The sequence below is a fragment of the Crocuta crocuta genome, unplaced genomic scaffold (assembly GCF_008692635.1).
Source record: "Crocuta crocuta isolate KB4526 unplaced genomic scaffold, BGI_CrCroc_1.0 scaffold425, whole genome shotgun sequence".
NCBI classification, from domain to species: domain Eukaryota; kingdom Metazoa; phylum Chordata; class Mammalia; order Carnivora; family Hyaenidae; genus Crocuta; species Crocuta crocuta.
The window spans coordinates 715,251-740,047 of record NW_027531909.1 but is presented as its reverse complement, the minus strand read 5'-3'; the positions used below and the strand labels follow the sequence as shown (position 1 = coordinate 740,047).

General features: G+C 38.9%; 1 protein-coding gene and 1 non-coding gene across 2 annotated transcripts in view; both read left to right on the top strand.

Moving 5' to 3' along the window:
• The window catches only part of MLLT3 (MLLT3 super elongation complex subunit), a gene marked incomplete at its 5' end in the record, with an annotated part of 302,329 nt that overhangs the window by 120,563 nt on the left and 156,969 nt on the right, over positions 1–24,797 (top strand). The window lies entirely within an intron of this gene.
• LOC144240369 (U6 spliceosomal RNA) lies at positions 6,338–6,445 on the top strand. Its single transcript, XR_013337694.1, has one exon. It is a non-coding gene; the product is annotated as a U6 spliceosomal RNA (small nuclear RNA).

Genomic DNA, 24,797 nt, shown 5'->3' with positions numbered 1-24,797 from the left:
GCACCTGAGTACCTAAGTCAGTAGTGTACTAGTGTGTACGTAGTCAAGAAAGAAAGAAAAGAGCATTGGCAGAAACAAGAATGGGGAAAACATTGGGGTTTTAGTATATGCCTTGTTGTTGGCCTTTCATTTGCATGGGGCAATCCACTGTTCTCACAGCCCCAGGAAGATATGTTCTGGGGTAAGTGGTATTTTACAGACACTTCCACAACATAATCTCCCATTACACATGCTCTTATTTCAGTTTGATTTTCACATTCCCATCAAGAAGTGGAGGTGACATTTCTTCCCTTTGAAGCTGAGTCGAGTTTTGCAACTGTCCCCGCCTACAAAGAACTGCAGAAATGATTCTAGGTGATTTCTGAAACCAGATCATAAAAGGCCATGTGGCTTCCTCCTTGTTTGTTGGAATGTGATGCTTGGTTGTGAAGCCTGCAGCTACCGTGTGAGCAGTCCATCTATCCTGAGGCCATCGGGTTTTGAGTGGAGAGCACATGGAAAGGCCCTGAGAACAGAACTCCTTCAGAGAGATGTCCAGCTGCCCTGGACACCAACTGTTTCAGCTCCAGCCACCATCTGACTGCAGCCGAATGAGACATTTTGAGCCGGAACTGCTCAGCCAAACCTTCCCGAATTCCTGACTCAGAAGCCATGAGAGATAACAAAATGGCTGTTGTTTCAAACTGAATGTGGGGTGATTTATTCAGCACTTGATCATTAGAAAATATTTCTTTGGAGAAGCATTTTCTGTTTTCGTCTAGGTGGTATTGAAGGATGGCAGGGCTAGAAACATCTCTTAGTGCACACTAAGAGTTGTCACCGCCCTAACCCCCAAAACTTTCAGACCCTACTGGGGATTGGTCAAGGAGGGAGATCATAAAAGAGAAAATCATGTAACCAAATTTTTTTTTCCATTTCCTGTACCTTTACCTAATAGTTGGTAAAGAGGGGCTGGCCAGGGGATAGATGCTTACACTAAACTGACTAGATGACAAGGAATTTGTTTTGGGGAAGTAAGGCCAGGACAAAAATTCTGCAAATGAGCTTGGGGATATTTCTATGGGAACTGTGAATGAGGCAAAAACAGGCCATTGTCAAAGAGGCCAGAAGCTCTGTTGAATAATTTATTGTTCAGTGTGCTTTTTTAAATATTAAAAGCTGTGTGCCTTTTATGGGTTGAATTTGCCCCCTGACAAAGGGTAGGATGACATTCTAACGCCCACATACCTGTGCATGTGACCTTATTTGGAAATAGGGTCTTTGGTAGAGGTCATAGTGGATTCATGTGGGCCCCGCCAATGACTCATGTCTTTACAAGGAGACAGTGTGAAGGTGCAGAGAGACATGGAGAAGAGAGCTGTGAGAAGACAAGGCAGAGATGGCAGTCGGGCCACTGCAGCTAGGGACTGCGAGATTGCCAGCAGCTACTAGAAGCTAGACGAGTCAAGGAAGGGTTCTTCTGTAGAGCTTTTGGAGGGAGGTTGGCCCTGCCAGCACCTTCATCACCTTGATTTCCGTCTTGTAGCATGAGACATTAAATTTTTGTTGTCTCAAGCCAACCATTTTCTGAGACTTTGCTATGTTAGCCCCCGGAAACAAATGCAGTGCCCGAAGTTGGACTGAGACGGTGAAAAAAATGTTGCTCTTCAAAAGTTAGGAAAATGAAAAGATAAATCACAGGCTGGGGGAGAATACATGCTCACCATATATCCGACAAAGGACTTGAATCTAAACTGTATAAGGAATATACAACTCAGTAATAGGACAACCCATTTTTTTTTAAATGTTTTATTTATTTATAGGAGAGAGAGAGAGAGAGACAGCGTGAGCAGGGGAGGGTCAGAGAGAGAGGGAGTCACAGACTGAAACAGGCTCCAGGCTCTGAGCTGGCAGTCAGCACAGAGCCCGACGCGGGGCTCGAACCCACGAACCGCGAGATCATGACCTAAGCGAAAGTCGGACGCTTAACCGACTAAGCCACCCAGGCACCCCAGGACAACCCATTTAAAATGGGCAAAAGATTTGAAGACACTTCAACAAAGGAGATATACACATGTATACTAATATGAAATGCTCAGATCACTAGTTATTAGGAAAATGCAAATTAAAACTGCCATGAGATATTCATGTACTACCTCTACAATGGCCAAAATTAAAAAGAATGACCATACCAAATGCTGATGAGGAAATGGAGCAACTGGAACTCTTAGAAGTTTTTTGTTGTTTTTTTTTTTTAGTTTATTTTGAGAGATACAGAACAGAGGAGGGGCAGAGAGAGGGAGAGATTGGATCTCAGGCAGATTCTGGACAGTCAGCATGGAGCCCGATGTGGAGCTTGAACCCACACACTGTGAGATCATGACCTGAGCTGAAACCAAGAGTCAGACTCTTAACTGACTGAGCCACCCAGGTGTCCCGCAGCTGGAAGTCTTCTGCATTTCTGGTCAGTACTTAAAATAGTATCATCACTTTGACAGAAAGTTTTTCATTTTCTTAAAACATTAAGCACACAACTACCTGGTTGTGCTCAGGTATTTACCCACGAGGTTTGAAAGCACATCTCCCCACAGAGACTTTAGCACAAATGTTCCTAAGAGCATTATTGGTAATAGCCCTAAACTGGAAGTCACTCAAATGTCCACCAGCAGGGGGATGGATAAACAAATTGTGGTATAATTAAATACTGTTCAGCAATAAAAAGGAATCCACTATTGATATTTACGACAATATGGGTGAAGCTTCATAATTAATTATACTGAGTAAAAGAAGCCAGCTCCCTTCCCAACAGAGTACATATTGTATGATTCCTTTTTTTTTTAAAAAACATTTTTAATGTTTTTTTTATTTCCGAGAGAGAGAGAGTGAGAGAGAGAGAGAGAGAGAGGGAGAGAGAGAATGGGAGACACAGAATCTGAAACAGGCTCCAGGCTCTGAGCTAGCTGTCAGCACAGAGCCCGACGCGGGGCTCAAACCCACGAACCACGAGATCATGACCTGAGCCAAAGTTGGACGCTTAACTGAGCCACCCAGGTGCTCTGATATTGTATGATTCCATATGTAGGTATATACACTTTTAGAAGGTGTAAAGTAATGATCATGACGGTACAAATCCGTGGTTATGGGCAGTAGGGCAGAGTAGGGAGGGGTAAGATTTTAAGGAGACATGAGTAAACATTTAGGATCGATGGGTAGGTTCATATAATTTTGATTGCGGTGATGTTTTCCTTGGTGTATATTTATGTCAGAACATCAAATTATGCACATCATGTATACGATTTCTAAAATTTTTAAAAAATGTTTTATTCAGAAAGAGAGAGAGACAGGGACAGTGTGAGCAGGGAGGGTCAGAGAGAGAGGGAGACACAGAATCTGAAGAAGGCTCCAGGCTCTGAGCTGCCAGCACAGAGCCTGACGCGGGGCTTGAACCCACAAACTGTGAGATCATGACCTGAGCTGAAGTTGGACGCTTCAGTGACTGAGCCTCCCAGGTGCCCCTTAGATTTTTTAATATGTCAGTTATGTCTCAGTAAAGCCAGAACAAAAAGAGAAGGTATATGGGAAAATATAGGGTTAAGAAGGGGGCTTAAACTCCAGGCCCTATTCTACTAAGAGTTATCAGCTGAGCAGAAGCAGATACAGTTTGCTTTGCCATTTATTGTTGAACATGCCATGTCTTGAATGACAAGAGAACATTTAAATCTAGAGCCAACAAGTAAACCAAACCTTTAGAGTCAGTTGAGGTTTAATCACAGAGGACTTAACTTATGGAGTTAAGAGATTTATTATAGAAATTAAACCTAAAACATTTATGGTAGGAGCTTAGGAAATGAACGTCCAGGAAGCAAGGTGGAGGATCACTGGCATCCCCAGCTAGTCCATCTGAGAAGCCAGGCATGAGACAACCTTGTGCTCATGGGGCATGGCCCATGGAAGCCTGTGCCTCTGTGTGACTACCACCTCTTTGTGTCTGTTGGTTGGCCTGGAGTTGCTGTTGATCTACGGGGCCCATCTGGAAAGGTGGATAGGGATCCAAGAAGAGCAAAGATAAGCTTGAACCCACCTACATAGCCATGTCTGGTCACTATAGTAACCTTGACCACCTTCGGAGTAATGGCTTCTGAATCCAAACAGATCGATCCACATCTGTGCCAATTCTGTTTTTGTGCCAATTCAACTTTAAGCTGGGCCTATACAGGGAAGAGATTCCAGGAAGTGTAGTTTTTCCTTAAGAAATTTGACACAGTCAGTACAAACTGCCACAACCTGCCAATTAATGGCCTTCATAATTGTAGTCCTTATTATGAACTTACGCTCCCCTATTCTCATGTGATGGGTCAATTATACTAGACAAACACAGAATATCTTTGCAAGTGATCTAATTGGGACAGAATGTAGTGAGTTAGTCCAGGCATGAGGAATAAGGGTAGATCTTTTCAGAGTCAGGCCTGATTACAATGTAAACAATAGGGAGACTCTCCATCCCCTCTTACAAGGAAGGTGTTTATAGCAACATAAACACCTTTTCAGCACAGTAACATAAACAGTTTCTCAAGGAAACAGTCTCTGGCATTCAGGAAATGTTTCTTTCTTTACAAACAAAAAAGTATGTTTTTCTAAAGATTTAATTTACTTAAGGGCTCTGTTTAGAACAAGGCTATGATTGTAGAGGGATAAAGTTATTCCCAGAGCACTTTTGTGGTAGACTGTAGTTGAAGTCCTTATAGAAGCATCTTGTTTAAACTTCTGTAGATCAACAGAGCACAGACCAGTACAGGTGTACTATGTTACATTTTCGATACACCTCTAGAAAGCTGTATAAATTATCCATTTGTGAGTCAAATTGTATGACAAATTACCAGTAGTCACTGAATTGATACTTTCTTAGAAAATCCTTCTTGAAAACAGGAAGACCCTTTGTTACAGGTATAACATACTACCTACAGTTAGGTCAGGGACTATGATAGAGGCTATGTATTTGTCTTAATGCTACATATTTAACTCATTTGTACAAATACTTCCTAAAATCGGTCAGTTGCGATTCTTATATTAAAATTCTTTAACTCCTGTAACATTTGAAACTTGGAACAATTGGAAATAGATTTCATCCACAAGACCCATTCTAGGTTTGAAAAGGAGAAGAAAATTCTTAAAAAAAAAAATTTTTATTGTTTACTTATTTTTGAGATAGAGATAGAAGACACACAGGGGAGGTGCAGAGAGACAGAGAGGGAGAGAGGGAGAGGGAGAGAGGGAGAATCTGAAGTAGGCTCCAGGCTCTGAGCTGTCAGCACCGAGCATGACGTGGGGGTTGAACTCACAAACTTTGAGATCATGACCTGAGTTGAAGTCAGATGTTTTACCTACTGAGCCACCCAGGCGCCCCAAGGAGAGGAAAATTCTCTAGCAAGAATGCTTTCTTAACAGAGAATGGAGAACAGATGTACCTATTTTCAGCATGTTATTAAAAAATACATAGTTCTGATAGTACAGTGAAGATGCTGTTAATAGGCGTCAGCCACATGCATTTCCTTTTTTTATTTTTTTAATTTTAACCTTTGTGGAAAGGCTTGATTCATTTAAAAGATATACTGACAAGGTCTGGGAATGATTTATTCATTGCTGACTAGATTTTGTGTAGCTTCGCACAACTGAGAATGTGGGGGCAGGAGGTGGTGTCTCATGCTGCCTTCTACCTTAACCCCTGGACTCCTGCTTCTCAAACTTGAATGTGCACATTGGCGACCCAGGCATCTTGGTCAGTGATGGAGTAGGTTAGGGTGGGGTCTGAGTGTTTTTTTATTTCTGACAAGTTCCCAGGTTTGTACAACACACTCTGAGAAGCAAGGGAGTAGGCTTTTCTGAATATCATTTTTGGTGTGGTTGCCCATAGTATTCAACATTTTGCAGTAAGTGCGGTGTATGTGGAGAAAAATGATTGTTTTCCCATATGCCCAGTTTTTGTCCGGAGGACAGAAAGATAGTGGTAGACTCCCATTAATTAAGTAGCTTGCTAATAATTTGGCAGGAATTAAGTATAGGCATTTCCCTCTCAACTAGCTGTATGTATACTATGTTTTTAAATTTATGAAAGTGGGGTGGCTTAAAAGCCAACCTCTTGTTGAGATGCCAGTTACACCAGGAAGGAAAAAAAATCATTTGGCATTTATGTGGAGTACAACTGTGGACTTACTTCTTTCCCCTGCAAAGATCTCTTTAGTATCGATAAAACTAATAAAATAATTATACCCTTGAATGTTAATATATATAAAATTAAATGATTTCTTATGGGCATTAAAATAAATTCAGGTCCAACTTGGCTGTTCTTGGAGAAGAGTTTGTGCTCACTTTGGCAGCGCATAGACTAAAATTGGAATGCTCCAGAGCAGATTAAGCACGGCCCCTGCACAAGGATGACACGCAGATTTGTGAAGAGAAGAGTTTAATATTGAGGAAATGTTCATGGGGGGGAAAATGTGCCTGTTTGAAGAATAAAAATGGAGAACTAATTTGAAAATAATTTTTAACCATCACCATTAAAATATTTTTATTAAATTTTTTTAAAAAATGTTTATTTTTGAGAGAGAGAGAGAGCGAGAGAGAGAGAGCGCAGGGGAAAGGCAGAGAGAGAGAGGGAGTCACAGAATCCGAAGTAGGCTCCAGGCTCTGAGCTGTCAGCACAGAGCCTGACATGGGGTTTGAACCCACAAAAAGGAGATCATGACCTGAGCTGAAATTGGACGCTTAACTGAGCCACCCAGGCGCTCCATAAATAACTGTCACCATTTTTTAAAAACTCTTGATTTGGGCAGCCTAAAAATGTTGGTAAAATTGCATCAAGTGATATTGAAATATACTGGTCTTGAATATTTTTAATGTCTTTATTTCATTTTGAGAGAGAGAGATAGAGAGTGAGCAGGGAAGGAGCAGAGAGAGGGAGACCCAGAATCTGAAGCAGACTCCAGGCTCTGAGCTGTCAGCACAGAGCCTGATACAGGACTTGAACCCCTAGACTGTGAGATCATGACCTGAGCCGAAGTCGGACACTCAATCAACTGAGCCACCCATGCGCTCCAGTCTTGAATATTTTTAAAGAAAATTTCAGGCAATTGGCTTTATCTGGGAAATATTGAAATATGAATTTGAGGTTGGGAAAAAATGTTTAGAGAGATAAAAATCAAATACTTCAAAGGAATTATTTGCTTATTTCCTGAAATGACCCAGTTTTCCTTAATTTTAAGTTGAGCCTTTAAGTAATTGAAGATTAAAAACAGAAGAGAAAGAAAAGGAACATCTTTAAAGCTTCTTTCTGGATTAGTGCATCAGTCTGATCTGAAAGGAATGGGAAAAGATATAACCCAATGGCTATCATCTCTATAGAAGATATGGCCACAGAAATGATTCTGGAACAGGAGAGTCCGCTAGGATCCTGACACAAGTGGGAAAGAGAATTCCCAGGAATTCTTGAAGTCAAATAGTGTTTATCAACTATAATGGTAACTGATAGCGAATTTATTTTTTAACTCTGATAGTTTAAGAGTCTTGAGATAATCAGTGAGCACTTTACTAAATGCATCTGCCAAAAGATTGAGGCTGTAGTTAATATCTGAACATTTTTCGTCTGTTTCAGATGGTTGAGTGTGTTGGAAGTTATGTGTTCTGGAAAAGTAAGGAAGGAGGTATGTGCTCCACAGAGGCTAAGTGTTAAAATGTTAAAAAATGTTAATGTTTGAAGTATGAATAGTAGGAAAATAACTGCGGTATTAAAGATAAAAAATTATACCTGTATTACATTGTAGGCCATTTGGGAAGAGAAAATAAATATAAAAAAAAAATTTTTTTTAAATTTATTTTCAGAAAGAGAGGCAGAGAGAGAGAAAGGGAGAGAGCATCCCAAGCAGGTTCTGCACTGTCAGCACAGAGCCTGGTGCAGGGCTTGAACTCACAAACTGTGAGATCATGACCTGAGCCAAAATCAAGAGTGGGATGCTTAACTGATTGAGCCACCCAGTCACTCCAAGACAATAAAAATTTAAAAACCTAGTGTACTTTCTATTTTTTCTCTATAGTTTGAAAAAAATATAATTGCCCTTTTCTTCACTGTAAGGTTGTTTCCCATGTAATACCACATTTTTTTGTGTGCAGTTCTTTTCTGTGGCTGCCTAATATTCCACTTAAAAAGACATATCATTTGGGTAACTATCCCTTCCGTTATTTCTTCTTAGACATTGAAGTGGATTTATGTGTTTTTTCCCAAGGTGAATAATACTATAATGAACATCTGTGTATAATGCCTTTCTTTGATCAGAATTTTCTTCTTAGATCAGATTGCCAGAACTGAAATTCATGTCCTTACAAGGAACCTTTCCTTAAACGCTGGTCTGTGAAGTTGAGGGACTGTTTACAAAGAAATACTAACCCTTCCTGAGTGTTAAAAGATAAGGATGTTATGACAAGGTGTTAAAAGCTAAGCTGGAGTTGGACAGGTCAGATTAACCTGGTTCTATCTTTGACACTTGTTTTTAACACTTGTTGAAAAAGGGAAAAATTAAGGCTAGAAACTGGTCTTGTGATAAGTTTTGATAGTACAATCCTTTCTACAGAAATGAGTTGTTTATGTGGCAAATCCCTTTAAAAATATTTTGTTAGTAAACAAGAGAGGACACTTGGAAGATAAAGTTTCTAATAACAAGTTTACTCCTAGCCCTCTTAACTTTAATTTAGGGCAAATGTATTGAGGTACTTGTGATTCACTAAGCAAATGGGGTGGTGGTGGGGAGGGGAAACAAAGGAAATAGGGATAGTACCTGCAGTTAAAAAAAAAAAAAAAACACACACCTAGAAACCAGCTCACAATTCAGATTATAGACTGGTTTGTAATGTTTATTAGCCAAATTTTAGAGATAAGATAATCAGTTGGATAGATAAGCCATAAATCCTTGCTAGTTGCTCCATGAAGTTACAAATAACCCCCGAGTTGTGATTGGCCCACAGCATTTTAGCCACCCCAGTGTCCTCTGTCAGTAGATAAATAGCCACTACCAAAGGTTTTGCAAGACCCAATCTATAAGCCATCTTTTATTTAGTTTAGAAATTCTAGTCTTCAAGTTGATTTTAATTTTTCTGGATTGTAATTATTTATGTTCCATATAGTGAACTATCTCTAACATTTTTTTCCAATTAATTCCAAGGCATTAATGTATACACAAGTCTAGGAATTAATGAAGTTCTGTTTTTACCATTTTATTTTTATGACTATAATGACTATATTTTGAAGAACTCCTATCACCTATAAATTAATTTTTAACATAATATTTGGTAGATATAAAGAGAATGCAGGTAAGGTGTACATTAAAAAGCAAAATAATAAATTGAACGTCCGTGAAGCTACCATTCACCTTGAGAACTAGAACACAACCAGATTCCCTTTGAGTTGAATCTTTCCTAACTCTTTTCAGTTTTGCACAGCTTACAAGTTAAAAAAGATCTTGGTGCCTACTTTTCTGAATTAGAATTATTATGCTTCTAGCCTCTGGAAAAAAATCTAAACAGGTATACGCAATTTACATTAGGAACACCTGCAAATTAATGATTTGTGTCAATGCATATACATAATTCATACTGACAAAGATGTTTAAAAATAGGACCTTAGCATTGAACTTGTTAACTATGATAGATTTAAACTTCAAAAAAATTTTCTTAGACTAGAAGTTGTTGTTCTCTTTTTTATCTTAAATGAGCTATTTTAAAAATACCACTGAACATAAAAACAACATGACTACATTATTTGTACATAAAACACCAAATAGGTGTTTATTTTAACAACGTAAATTCACATTACATGTTGGAAATCCAGGTGTTTTTTTTGTTTTTTTTGTTTTTTTTTTTGAGAGGAAATTATGTATCCCATCCGCCAAGAACCTTCTGTGTTTCCAGACTTTGCCTCATTTCTGGGAATCAAGACGTCAGGGTTAAAAGTTACACACAAAAAATTATCACTAGGGGAAAATGCTATTACTTAATAAAGTTCCAGGTGTTATTTAAAGGTTTTCTCCACTTTTTCCCCAAAATGTTATTTTTCTCATTTGTATTTTTTGTTCATTACTGGTTTGGAGTATGGTAGTTTTGGACTTCCAAATCGATTTTTGATGGAATCTCAAAGAATAGAAACCCACATTCTTTTTAAAAATTTTGTTGCCCTTAGCAGTACTGCTTTGAAGATTAGGGAACCACTTTTATTCATCTCCTAACGCCATCACATGTGATTGTCTCTCAAAGGCTGTCTTCCTCATAAAATAAATGTTAGATTTCAATTTTGGCTTGTATTTCCCCCCTGATTTCTTCCTGTATTATCACTGCCTTTTATTTGGAATTTTCTGCCTTGAGAAGGAGCACAAGCGTCTGGAGAATGTGCTGAAGGCGGTGCTGTTCCTCATTTTCCTTTCTTTAAAAAATCTCTCATGTGGCATTAACTTTTCTCTTCTTCTAATGCCAAATTTAACATGTATTTGTGGATTAGGACTACAAAGAAAACCAAATTTACACTAAAACTTAACCTTTTATTGACCGAATATCTAACTTGAGTTTTGAACATGGGGGAAGAAACAGGTAGTGAGGTAGGTTTGCATTTATTTTTAGCGTTGTAGTTATTTCTGACAGGTTAATCTGCTCTGGGGACATTATCAAATTGCCGTTTTGACTTAGAGAACTTTTTCATTTGAAACTGTTTAAAGTTTCTTCTTACTTTTGTAACTTCAGAAATAACCTGCTTTGTTGTGGTGTAAAATTTAGTCATCTTCCAGCTGAAATTTTAAACTCCTACATGTTACGGGGCCTGTTAGTTTTCTTGAATGTAAGTCGGCTGTCAGCCATTCTGGTCGTAAGCAGGTTGCTTAATGCCTTTATTCCTCAGTTTTCTCATCTGTGCAATGCAAGGTGATAACCCTTCAGGGTGGTCGTGAGAATGAGATGAGTCATCCTGTCCGAACACTTGGATGGGACACTTGCATTACTTTCTCTGTCCCTGCCACAGCAGATTGACACAAACGTAGTTGCTGAAAACACAAATTAATCTTCTCGTGGTTCTGTATAGGTCAGCAGCTGGGATTAGCTCAACTAGTTTGTCTACTGTAGTTTCGTGAGCCTGAAATTGAGGTGTTGGTCAGCGGGGCTGTCTAGTGGGAGGCTCAGGGAACAGTCCGCCCTCAGGCTCATTCAGGTTGTCACAGACTCCCGGGCCTGTGGGCCCATGTCTGTTTCTTTGTGTGCTGTCAGCTGGGCCAAAGCCTCTCGCTGGGCAATTTCTCTGCCTTCTGCTGCTGCTGTAGCTCTCCTCTTCCTCTTGTACCCCATCTCTGATGATAGCAGGAGAGAGTTCTTTGCCTCCTAGTCTCTAACCTATGTGTGATTGGCTCAGGACCATCTTGCATAATACACAATAACCCTTATAGCCTGTGGTCAGTTGATTAGTAACTTTAACTACATCTGCAGAATCTTTCACAGCAGTACCTGGATTAGTGTTTGACTGAATAAGGAGAGGACAGGAATCTTGGGGGACAGCTTCAGAATTCTGCTTATGGTCATGCTAAAAAACGGTAGTGAGTTGACTGGCAGTGATGAAAGCAGTCATATCTTTAAAAAAAAATTTTAAATGTATATTTATTTTGAGAGAGAGAGGGAGAGAGAGATTGAATGAGAAGGGGAGGGGCAGAGAGAGAGGGAGACCCAGAATCCAAAGCAGGCTCCAGGGTTTTGGACTCATGAAGCACAGAGCCTGACATGGGTTTCGAACTCAAGAAGTGCGAGATCATGACCTGAGCTGAAGTCGGATGCTTAACCGAGTGAGCCACCCAGGCGCCCCCAAAACAGTCACATCTTCACCTGAGTACAGAGTAAATTCTAAATCTCTTGTAGGTAGGGACCGTTCCTTACGTTTTTGCGTATCTTTAGGACCTTATGGTTTGCCATATGTTTATTTAAATACCTGCCATTGGTTGATAGCTTCAATGTAATTTTTCTTTTGATTTGATTCATGTTATTTCTCAGAATCAATAAAAGTTCTGTAAGAGTTTTGTTGAAGATTTCTGGTACCTCTCTGGACTGATTAATTACATGTAGTTTCCCCTTACCTTTTTGCCTACTGTTCATTTTCTTTAAATCACAAAGATAAAATTGCTTGCTCTTGTCTTAGAAACTGCCAACAACCTTTGGCTGTGGGAGCACAAATTTTGAGTTGTTAGCCCTTTTTGTTAGCCCTTACATACTCTTAGCCATGTCTTCCATAACTTGTATTTGAAGATAGGTTGTAAGTACAGCATGCTGTTGATAGCTGAATGTAAAGTTGGCCAACTGCCCCAGCAGAAGGGGGGGTGACCTTATTGGCCTCTTCAGGGTGGCCTCCTTAACTACTGAACCTACAGCCGCAGTGATTGGCAAGGTGATAATCACCCTCTGTTCCTCTTACCATTTTGGGACATTTTCCTGATCAACAAATCTAGGTCTTCCTTTAATGATTTTAATCAGACATATTGGAGACCTGCCAAGAAAGAAGAGTATAAATCATCACCTTTAAGAAGCCAAGATTTTTGAAAAGGGGTTAAGCCGTTTAATGACAGTGTTTGTAAGATATTTACATAGGCCAATCTCTGTAGATAGGAAAACCCTATTTGTCTCAGGGACCCTCCTCATTAAAATTTTTTTTTTAAATCATTTCTTTTTCTTAAACTCTTTCTACCAAGTTGGCTTGCTCAGCCCTCCACCCTCCCATAACCTCTACTGCCTTAATCCTGTGTTATGCAAAGAGAAATGAGTTTGCTTAATATAGTTTTGTGTAATAGTGTTCACTTTGTTATTTCCTTTCACTCATAAACGATGTCTCGGAATCTTTCTTGCTTTTTTTCTGACACTTAGATGTTTTCTAAAAATATATGTCTATCCTCTCCCTCCTAAAAAGATGCATAACGCGAAATAGCTCCCTCGTGCCAAAAAGTTTACACACTTTTTGCCAAAGTACCTTGCTTACCTTGCTGCTTTTGAATTTGATAATGAGGGCTGGCTGGGCGTTCATATGGTTAATTCTTTCAAGAATGCCTCTCTGTCTACATCTAGGATCAACAATGTCCATTCACTGTTCCTTTGATCTTTGGTATGTTGTGCAGACTCATCTGGCAGTCCAGTTTCTCTCATGGCAAACCGGGCATTTGCTCTTTTCTGCTCTTTTCCTGTGCTACTTTTATACTGAATTTAAGCCTTCTTTTACCAAATTTCATGTCAGCAGAACAAATCTTTTAGAAGCTTTGAAAGAATCAGAATTTTTGTATTACTTCTTAAAATTTATTTAAAATAATTTTTCTTAAATGTTTATTTATTTTTGAAGAGAGAGATTGAGTGGGGAGGGGCAGAGAGAGAGGGAGACAGAATCCAAAGCAGGCTCCAGGCTCTAAGCCGTCACCACAGAGCTGATGCGGGGCTCCAACCCATGAACTGCAGGATCATGACCTGAGCCGAAGTCAGACAGACGCTCAACCGACTGAGTCACCTGGGCGCCCCTAAAATTTTTATTTTTAAGTAAGCTCTACACCCACCGTGGGGCTTGAAATCATGACCCTGATATCAGGAGGGGGAGTGTTTTACCCGTTAAGACAGCCAGGTGTCCCTATGCACTACTTTTTAAAAAGTCATCCATGTTCTCTAAATAAGTTAAAAGTTTCATATTTGTTTAATTTATTGAGGAAGTTCTTGGCCTTTCTGAAATCATTAGTCTGTAATCAGGAGAGTGATTAGCATTCTTTATTTAGTCTTCTTGACAGTTTTTTTAGTTTTATTTCAATGGATATACATTGTTCAACTTGTCTTATAGCTCGCCAGTCTGATTAATTTTTTTAATTGTAAAATATACATAGCATAAAATTTACAGTTTCCACAATTTTGAGATTTTTACATTTTTTGTCATTTTTTTTAATTAGAGAGAGTGTGTGTGTGTAAGCGAGTGAATGACTTGGGGAGAGGGGCAGAGGAAGAGAAAGAGAGAATCTTAAGCAGGCTCCGTGCTCAGCATGGAGCCCGACATGAGGCTTAATCCCATGACCCTTGGGGTCATGACCTGAGCCAAAATCTAGAGTCGGAGCTCAACTGACTGAGCCACCTAGGCACCTCTCCATCGTTTTGAAGTGAGATGTACAGTTCGGTGCATTAGGCACATTCACATTGTTGCATGACCATATCCACCATCCATCTCCAGACCTTTTTCTTTAAAAAAAATTTTTTTAATGTTTTTTTAAATCTATTTCTGAGGGAGAGGGAAAGAGAGAGAAAGAAAGAAACAAACAAACAGCATGAGCAGGGGAGGGTCAGAGAGGGAGATACAGAATCTGAAGCAGGCTCCAGACTCTGAGCTAGCTGTCAGCACAGAGCCCGACGCAGGGCTTGAACCCACGAACCGTGAGATCATGACCTGAGCCAAAGTCGGACACCTAACGGCGCCCCCAGAACTTTTTCATTGTCCCAAACAGAAAAGTCTGTTTCTTTCTGTCTGGAGATTTTTCTGGAGAAAAAGTCCCCATTCCCTTCTCCCCGCTTCTCCTGGTAATCACCATTCTCCTTTCTGTCTTTATGAATTTGACTTAACTTAATTGATTTGGTTTTATAGTGTATACCTTCAAAATAATTTATCCTTCAAGGCATGAGTGGGGACATGGTCTGGGGGCAGGGAGGAAGAGTTGATTTTTATAGGTATCAGATTACATTTGCTGCCTAAAGAATGAATAAGCAACCTTTACCTTCCTTATGTATTTGATGACTTTTTATCTGCAGGATTTGAACTCTAGAAATATATGAATATAACTTGTCTTGAAAATGCTGTGTCTTTGAAGAAAAAAATAAAGCTTTGAACTTTGAGTTATGGGCTTTACTGATATTCATCTCTCTGAAATACATCATTTTTTTTCAGCTTGGCTTTTCTTCAGATCATTTTCCTTCCCATCTTGGATGTTTAGTCTGTGGCCACAGGAGTTCAGTAGGAATAATTCTTGTTTTCTTAGACAGCTAATGTCTTGATTTTTGACATAGATAGGTCTCACATGCCACCAGGTTGTTTTGAAATTAGTTTGATAAGAGTGGGATGTTCATAAATTATACCATTTGGGTTGTGGATACTTTGCCTGATAACTAGATTATTGGTACAGACTGTTCTAGAATGGGGGCAAATTACCCTCTTTCTCATTGTAGGGAAGTGGGAGTTTTCTTGAATAATTCTGATTAGGGAATATAAAACAGTTTTCTGGGTTTGAGCTTGGGAAAACGTGGCTTGAGTTCAAAATCGGTGAGGTTGTCTTCTCGGGAGTGGCTGGAAGCTTCTCCAAGGGCAGGATCAGAGCTGCGTGTGTCCATTCATTTTGTAAACAGTTGAGCGATATGTTGAGTATAAATAGAATTTCATTCCACTACTTAAGGTCCTATGATTTTCCTAAACAGCATCAGATTTTTAGTCTTGGATAGACAGAACTAAAGGTGAATAGAGACCAGTTTTGCAAGAAACACTTCTGACCTTTTCTTCTTCCACGTCGTAGACCAGGAGAGCAGATGAAAGATGAGGCGAGAAACCTTGTAGCATTAACTAGTTTTGCCTTGTAGATTTTTGGCACACAATGTATTTTGGCAAGCAAAAAAGCAAAGCTCAGCATCCTTTTAGCTGATGCCCTTTCTGCCGTAATAAACATAGACAAATACATGTATACATATTTTGTTTTTTCATGGTCTGATTAAGTAGTTCTATTTTAGAGTCGTGACACAAAGCAATCAATAGTCATAAATGGATTTCTCTAACATTTCTGAAGTAGAGGTGGTTTTTGTTCTTACAGAATGTCATGAGCACTTAAGTGGGTTTTTATTTCCTCCCAGTTTCGTCTCTATTACAGTTTTCTATTAACTAACAAGCGTTGATACAAACACAGGGAAACTTCCATCGCTGACCTTTGGGGAATAAACCAGCTGATGGAGGCCCTCAGGCGTCCACTGGGAGAGTGAGCATGCGGGGCCCGACTACAGCCATGACAGTGCTGTGGGAGCTGCTCTTACCGACACTTGAAAGTTTCATAAAGGCGAACCATGAACTTGGCCCTTGAAGAATAAGTTGAAAGATTTATTGCCATGTGCCTGATACCAATTTGTGCTATATGAGTGTGACCTTATCTTATTTTTAAATTCTTTGCCAATCTTTATGGAATACTGTCTTTTGCGTTTTCTTTTAAACCAGAGAGTTGGAATATCTTTTCATATATTTATTTACTAAGCTGCTCTTTTCTTTGGAGGGTTGCCAGCTAGTGTGCTTCCCCCATTTCTCTCAGTTAATTGTCAAGACTGCTTTATGTTAGTGTTGGCCTATTGAGGACAGGATGTTTGTTGGAATTGTGATAAAGGTATGCATTGATTTATGGGAAATTAACCTTTTTGTGATATTCTGTCTTCCTTACCTAGGAGCGTGCTGTATCTTTTCCTTTATCTGGGTCTTATTTTATATCTCTCTCAGTAAAGTTATATAGTTTTATTTATGGGGAATCTGTGTTTTGAGTTCATGAAGTTTTTGTTGCTTTCGTAAACGGAGCCCTTTCTCTGTTATATTTGGGAAGTAGTTATTCCAGAAAGCATTTATTGCTGCTTTGGACGACAGCTGTGTATTTTTGTATATTACTTCATTTCTGGAGATTCTCTTGCTTCTGTGAACTTTCTGTGTTTTCCTAGATAGATAGTAATTTTCTACAAGGAATTATGTATGGATCGTTTTTGTTTGTTTGTTTGTTGTATTTATTACATGTGCTAGGGTTTTCAAAACCATTTTGAATTACGCTGGTGTTCGTGGTCATTCTTGTTGAAGGCATACAGGAGTTCAGTGATAATATTTTGGCAAACAGAAAACCAGGGCTCAGTGCTTGAATATAACTGATGACAGACAAAAATGCATTTCAGGAAATATATGATTGACTATGACTTGCATGTGTGATTTTATGGCTGAGGATAACATATGTGTATCTGTGCAGACATGTAATATTATTTTATCATTATTTGGGTAATTATATATTTGTATGCTGAACATATATAGTGCAGGCTTTAGACCACATGAAGTCCGTGTTTGCTCAGCACATTTACAATTAATGGCACTGATTTATTTATCATTTAAAAAATGTAAAATGCTGTCCTTATTTTCTAATTCCACTCCTAGGGGGAAATCACTGTTAGGTTTGTTTCGTAGCCTTCCAGTCTTTAAAAAAAATTTTTTTTAATGTTTATTTATTTTTGAGAGAGAGAGAGGGAGGGAGAGAGGGAGGAAGAACACAAGCACGAGCAGGGGAGGGACAGAGAGAGAAGGAGACACAGAATCCAAAGCAGGCTCCAGGCTCTGAGCTGTCAGTACAGAGCCCGACATGGGGTTCGAACTCATGAAGTGTGAGATCATGACCTGAGCTGAAGTCAGATGCTTAACTGATGGAGCCACCCAGGTGCCCCTTTCCAGTCTTTTCTGTAGATATTTAATCTCTCTGTACACACACACACACACACACACACACACACACACACACACTCACTCACTCACTCCTTCATGTGTTTCTATATTCTTTTACAAAAATGGGATAATTTAAAGCAGAAAGTATAGTAACTTTTTAAAAACTTAGCAATAAAACACATTATTCAGTTCTTTTTATGTGATGATTTTAAATGTCTTGGCTTAGTATTCTGCACTATATTATTATGGTGGTGACATTTCATAGCTTTTTATTTGGGAAGCATATGAGAAATAAGCAGGTAAAGTCATATAACAGCATTTAGCTAAAAACTATGTTAAAATCATGTGTGGGATTTATATTTCCCTAAGAGAATTTTTCCAATGAAAAGAAAGAAATACTTAAATAAAATAAAATCATGAATATGCTCTTGTTTTAAAAATGTGATTAAGAAAAATAATCGATTTTGAACCAGAGGACTTATATAAGTTTGATTCATGTTTTCAAAGACCTTTGCCATACTCCTTATCTTTTAAAAATATTTAACTGAGTTCAGGATGCAAGTGCGATTATATAATTATTGTTTTCTGGGTCATAGTGTTCTTATGTTCACAATTTGTTTTCAGTATTTCATCAAATGTTTTGAATACTTGGGTTAAGTACTGTACTAGGTCCTGGCAATACCAAATAAAAGGAAAAAAACAGTGCTACTTTTTACAGATTTTACAGATTACAGACTAGTAGGGAACGAGAGAAGCAAATTTCAAGTGCAATAAAATGTTGCTGGTGTACAGAGTAAGCATTCTCATTGAGGATTCCACAGGAAAAATGTATAATTTAGGGGAGGCTTGTGAAGAAGATGGCAGGAAAGTCTTGATGGGGAAGGTAAGGAAGAGGAGTAATTTTGGGGTGGAGTTTTGAAAGGTGAGTAAGTTTCTTGCAGGCAGGTAGATAATAAGGGAGGGCGTAGAAACCTTTTTGGTTCTGTAAGCTGCAGGCGGTTGAGCATGTTGACTGAGGAAATATTAAGCAGCGGAGAAAATTTTTCCAGCACAGCTATATAATCACATTGGCAGAATGACTCTTCTGTGTTAGAAAATAAGAGCAAAGGGTTAAAGGAATAATTTGGGGAGCACAGTAGAGGATGTGTTAGAATTCTCCCATGGTCCCTTTTTCATCAAAAATTTGAATAGGCCTTGATGGAAAACATAGTGATACCAGAAGGAAAATAAAACTCACTTGGTAAGATTCTTCTCCATGATCGGTTTGCCAGTTGTCACTTTGTGTATACTACCTTTAGCCACATCTTTTGTGATATGTTCAATGATGATGATGTTAGCTGTAGTTCATAGGTTGTAAGAGCTACACTTTAACCTCTTTGAAAGTAGGATATGTCTACTAATCAGTGCTAGAAGTCTTCCTGGCTGTATTTTCTTTATAGTATGTCATACGGTAATGTTGAATCTGTTTATGATCAGTGGCATCTTAGGCTTGAAATATGATGTTAATATTTTGCTTGTTCTGTCATTTAAAAAATCATATGCATATGTATTTCCTTTTCTTATTAAGTTTTTAAATTTTAATTCTCTTGTAGTTAACATACATTGTTATATTAGTTTCAGATGTACAGTATTGTCATTCAGCAATTCTATACATTACTGCGTGCTCATCATGATAAATGTGCTCTTAATCCCCATCACCTATTTCACTCTTCACTGTACTTCCCCTATGGTAACTATCAGTTTCTTCTCTGTGGTTAAGAGTCGGCTTCTTGGTTTGTCTTTTTTTCCTTTCGTTTGTTTGTTTTATTTCTTAAATTCCACATATGAGTGAAATCATATGGTATTTATCTTTCTTTGACTTATTTTTTTAACATTGTACTCTGTGGCTCTAGTCATGCTGTTTCAAATGGCAAGATTTCATTATTTTTTATGATTAATACTCCATTGTGTGTATGTGTGTATATATATGTGTGTGCATTTGTACATATATCTGTGTATGTATATACATCTTTATCCACTGATCTGTCAATGGACACTTGGGCCACTTCCATATATTGTAAATAATGCTGCAATAAACATAAGGGTGCATGTATCCCTTTCAATTATTGTTTTTGTGTTTTTTGGGTAAATACCCAGTAGTGTAATTACTGGATCATAGGGTTGTTACATTTTTAACTTTTTGAGGAACCTCTATACTGTTTTCTGCAGTGACTACACCGGTTTTCATTCCCACCAACACTGCATGAGGGTTCCTTTTTCTCCACATTCTCACCAACACTTATTTTTTGTGTTTTTGAATTTAGCCCTTCTTACAGGTATGAGGTGATATCTCATTGCAGTTTTGATTTACATTTCCCTCATGATGAGTGCAGTTGGGCATCCTTTTTTTTCTTTTTTGAGAGAGAGAGAGAGAGAGAGAGAGAGAGAAACACAAGTGAGCGAGGGGCAGAGAGACAGAAGGAAGCAGGGCTCACCCAAAGCAGGGCTTGTGTTCACCTGATGTGGGACTTGAACTCAAAACTGTGAGATCATGACCTGAGCCAAAGTCAGATGCTTAATAACTGAGCTACCAGGCTCCCTGAGCATCTTTTCATGTGTCTTTTGGCCATCTGGATGTCTTCTTTGGAGAAATGTCTGTTCATGTGTTCTGTCCATTTTTAATTGGATTTTTTGTAGGGTTTTTGTGTGTGTGTGTTGTTGTTTTTTGGTTTGTTGTTGTTTTTTGGTGTTGAATCAGTTCTTTATATGTTTTGGATACTAACCCTTTATTGGATATATCATTGCAAAGATCATCTCCCATTCAGTAGGTTATTGGTTAGTTTTGCTGATTGTTTAATTCACTGTGCAGAAGCTTTGTGTCCCAATAGTTGTTTTTGCTTTTGTTTCCCTTGCTTCGGGAGACATGTCTAGAAAGGCTTTGCTATGGCCAATGTCAGAGGAATTACTGATTGTGTTCTTTTCTAGAATTTTTATGGTTTCATGTCTCACATTTAGGTACTTAATCCATTTTGAATTTATTTTAGTGTGTGGTATAAGAAGGGGTTCAGTTTCATTCTTCTGCATTTAGTTGTTCTGTTTTCCCAGCACCATTTGTTGAAGAGACTTTTTTCCCCCATTGTGTGTTCTTGTCTCCTTCACTGAAGGTTAATGGACCGTGTAATTGTGATTTTATTTTTGGATTTTCTCTTCTGTTCCATTGATCTGTGTGTCTTTTTCGGTGCCAGTCCCATACTGTTTTGATTAATATGGCTTTGTAATATAATTTGAAGTCTGGAATTGTGATACCTCCAGTTTTGTTTTTCTTTTTCGAGATTGTTTTGGCTATTCAGGGTCTTTTGTGTATTCATATGTATTTTCTCCTTTTAAATATTGTCGTTTTCTTCAGTGATGCATGAGTATCCATGTGGTGTGTCACTGGGCATTTCTGAGCATTGCTTTAATATGGATAACTTGGTCTGGAATGGCCATTTTGCGTTTATCATCTGAAATGATTTACAGTTGTTGCCCTCTAAGTGTCTTTTTTTTTTTTTTTTGTACAACTTTTTTTGAAGAAGCCATGGTGGCTTGTCATTTGTCAATTCCAGTTCTTAGCAGCGAATAGTCAGGTATTATAATTCTAAGATCAGCAAAGGCAACTGGAGATAACGTGAGGTAAGAGGGTGGAAGGTGTGTTTTTTTAGGTTAGAAGCAGTCACTTAATGGGTATAGGATAATGGTTAAACTCACAGTTTAAGAAACAGCAAGGGTGAGTAATGGCAAGGGCAGATGCTTGCTGTCTCCCATTACGAGAGGGGTGCATACCTGAGAATTGTATGAACATGGAGCTCCTCTTTGCTAAAAAAAAGTAACAAAATGAAGCCAGTCTTAGTCAAGATGCATTCTTCTCTTTAGGACTTAACAGAGCTCTGTACTTTTATGATACTCTACTGTTAAACCTCCTGACTGGTAATAGGAATTCCTTTTTTTTTTTTTAATTTTTTAATGTTTTTATTTCTAGGAGAGAGAGACAGCATGAGCAGGGGAGGGTCAGAGAGAGAGGGAGTCACAGACTCTGAAACAGGCTCCAGGCTCTGAGCTGGCAGTCAGCACAGAGCCCGACGCGGGGCTCGAACCCACGAACCGCGAGATCATGACCTAAGTGAAAGTCAGATGCTTAACCGACTAAGCCACCCGGGCGCCCCATAGGTAGGAATTCCTAATGACATATGTTTATGTATACATACGTATATATATGTATGTATATATGGGATATCACCTCTTAGTTTCAGGAGTAACTAAGAGAGGGAAATAGAGTATGTGATGTTAAAGAATTTAGCTGTCTTTCTTTTTTAAAAAATGTTTTAAATATAATTTATTGTCAAAATGGTTTCCCTAATTTTTTTAAGTTTATGTATTTTGAGAGAGAGAGAGCACAAGCAGGGGAGGGGCAGAGAGAAGGAGAGACAGAATCTCAGGCAAGCTCTACGTCATCAGCGCAGATCCTGATGTGGGGCTCGAACCCACAAACTGTGACATCATGACCTAAGCTGAGATCAGCAGTCAGACTTTTAACCGACTGTGCCCCTAGGTGCTGCAGTAGCCTAGCTTTCTTAGATTGGGAAATAAAGGTCTAAATAGGCATGTAGAGCAATCTGTAGAAATGGTTAAACTGGGCAGGATAAGAAAAGACTCTGAATTTGGGGTACATTTCTACAACATGTATAGGTTGAAGATTTCAGATGTCATATGGTGTGTGTATTGAGACTGTGTACATTTTTTGATCTAGAAGGTAAACATAAAGCCCCCCACTGTCAGAAGCTATGGCACGAGGAAAATGGGTCATCAACAACTATAGATGGTAAAGGATTGGGAGAGGCCAGTGGCCCTAGCGTGGTAATATGGTAAAATTAGGAGCTGAAATTTCCAATGGCGTTGTTTACGAAAATCTTTCTCATTCATGTGTCCTCACTTACATATTAAGATAGTTGTTTTCTCAGTTGCACTATAGAGATCCACTAGTTAGAATTTGTGTAATTCAAAGTTAGTACTTAAGTTTCTAAGAAAAAAATGTCTAAAATAGTATGAAGCTGTATATTGCCAAAATGTGTAGGACAAATGGAAATATAAGTCCTTGATTTGGAGGTGGAAGGATCTTGAAATATATGAAATACTTACAAATTGCATATTATATGATTGACTGTACCATAAAATGATAAAATTAGAGTAAACCACTGCAGGAGGGACATAGGTGAGAAGTACATGAGTATTTCCTGAAATTTGGAACTCTAGAAATGAAGCCAGTTGAGCTGGGCATTTAAAAATGCCTTTTCTGCATAATTTTAAGAAGCCATTAAGTTCTTATTTATTTGGACTGGGTTTAAGGTGTGGTCATTGTGAATTAGAGAGGTGTTTTGAATGACTTCCTTGTTCCTTCTGGCCCCAGAACTTAATACTTTTTTGAATGACAGTTTGCCTGTTTGATTCTAGTGGTGCAATCGTAGGGAAGTTAACCAGATGAGGTTGTGGTTGAAATAACATGTAGTGAGGATTTGGCTCGCCACAGTTATTTTAATGGACAGCCAACTCTTTCCCCATTCCATTGGCTCTGTAAGTGTCCATAATCTCTTTTTTTGAATCATGTCCTCATGTGAGTAATAGACCCTTTAAATCATTTCCTTTTGTATTTATGTCCCTTGACTGAATAGAACACCTTCTACTACCCTTGTAGGACAGGAAGAAGTCAAGACCTGGTTCTCAGAAGTTTTACTACTTGGGTGACAATAGTGTGATCTTGGCCAAAATCAGTGGCAGTGCTTATTTTTCAGGGCTAAGGAAGGAACTTTTCTTTTGTTTGGCTTTAAAAAAGAGTGCTGCTTTAGTTTTTCAGACACAATCTTGACTTTGATGAGTAGCTTGTAACCTCTTGTAAATATATGTGAAGTAACTGAATTATCTCCAGCGCCCTATGCCTCAGAAGTGGGAGGAATTTTTAACTGGCAGTATGTTATTGAGAAAAGGATCTATAGGGTGGTAGTCGGGGTAGGAGGGGGGTAGTAGCATTTTGACTCCTAACTCCCAGTAGGTACTTCACAGTGACATCAGCGATGACAAAATCAGATTAATTGTGGGACTTGAGACATTCCCTAGATGTCTCAACTTAAATTGTTCTGGGTCTGAAGTCCTTTAGATTCGTGAGGAAAATAGGAAGATGGCTCTCTTATGACACCAGTGGGGGAATTAAATCAAGAATTGGCCAAGAGTCTTAGTGGGAAATTTAGCTGTCTGAAATATGTAGGCTCATCATTAGGAAAAATATATTAATATTCTAGTTCCCCCAAACTACTCTTAGACAGTTCATCAAGGAAAGCTTGGTGTTGGTAGCAGATGACTGGCGATAGTTTGCCCATTTTGATTCTCTGTCTCTCCTTACTTCAGGTTCTTGAATCATAGGTAAGTTTTTACCGATAATACTTACTTTTCAAGGCTTACCTTTAGGACTATCTATTTAATAACTCCTCTGAAACCTGCTGTGATCCTTTCAGGGTTTGTTTCTGCTTTTGCTTTTTGTGTGTTCTTTTGTGCTACCTCCGCACCTTGGCGTCGGTCCTCACCCTGCAATGCCGACATCATTTATTTATAGGCTTTTTCTTTGAACAGAGCCCTTCTGTTCTTTGAACAGTCCTTCGAACAAATCTTTATATTTGTAGCACCTAGCACTTAATAAATAGGAGGTCAGTAGAGAACTAATTGATTATGTACTGTGTACCCATCACTACATGAGGCACTCTGAGATCTGAAATGGGCTCTCACTGGATAGCCTTTTCTTGTTCCCAGCAGGATGGGAAGGCTTGTCCGGTGAGTTCGTGCATGAGTCCTTTGTGAATTAAGAGGTTATCTTTCAGATTCTCTTGGGCTGAACAGAAATGTCCTTGGGTCTTAAAGGGCAAAATTGCTCTGAAGTGCCCAGCGCAGAGGGTGAGGCTGTCTCTCCAACATGGAGGAAAAGGAATCCTGACCCTCTTTGCAGAGGCAGCTTTGAAATAGGCCAGCAGCAGGCTGGGTCTATGTGAAACTGTCAGTCCACCATTGTGGAGTTTCCATATGGAAATTTGCCTTTGCTCACCTCAGCCTAGGGGTTACTCAGGTGGATGTGTTTGCATGAAGGGAAACTTCCGGAACTAGAAGCCTTCAGATGAAAGGCAGGGAGCCAGAAGTGAAAGCAGTGGAGGCCTTGTGCCAGGGGCCAGTGGAGGAGCTGTTTTGCACGTTTATTTATTTCTAGGCCCCCTTTCTTTGAAGAAGTAGGGAGGATTGAAATGGAAAA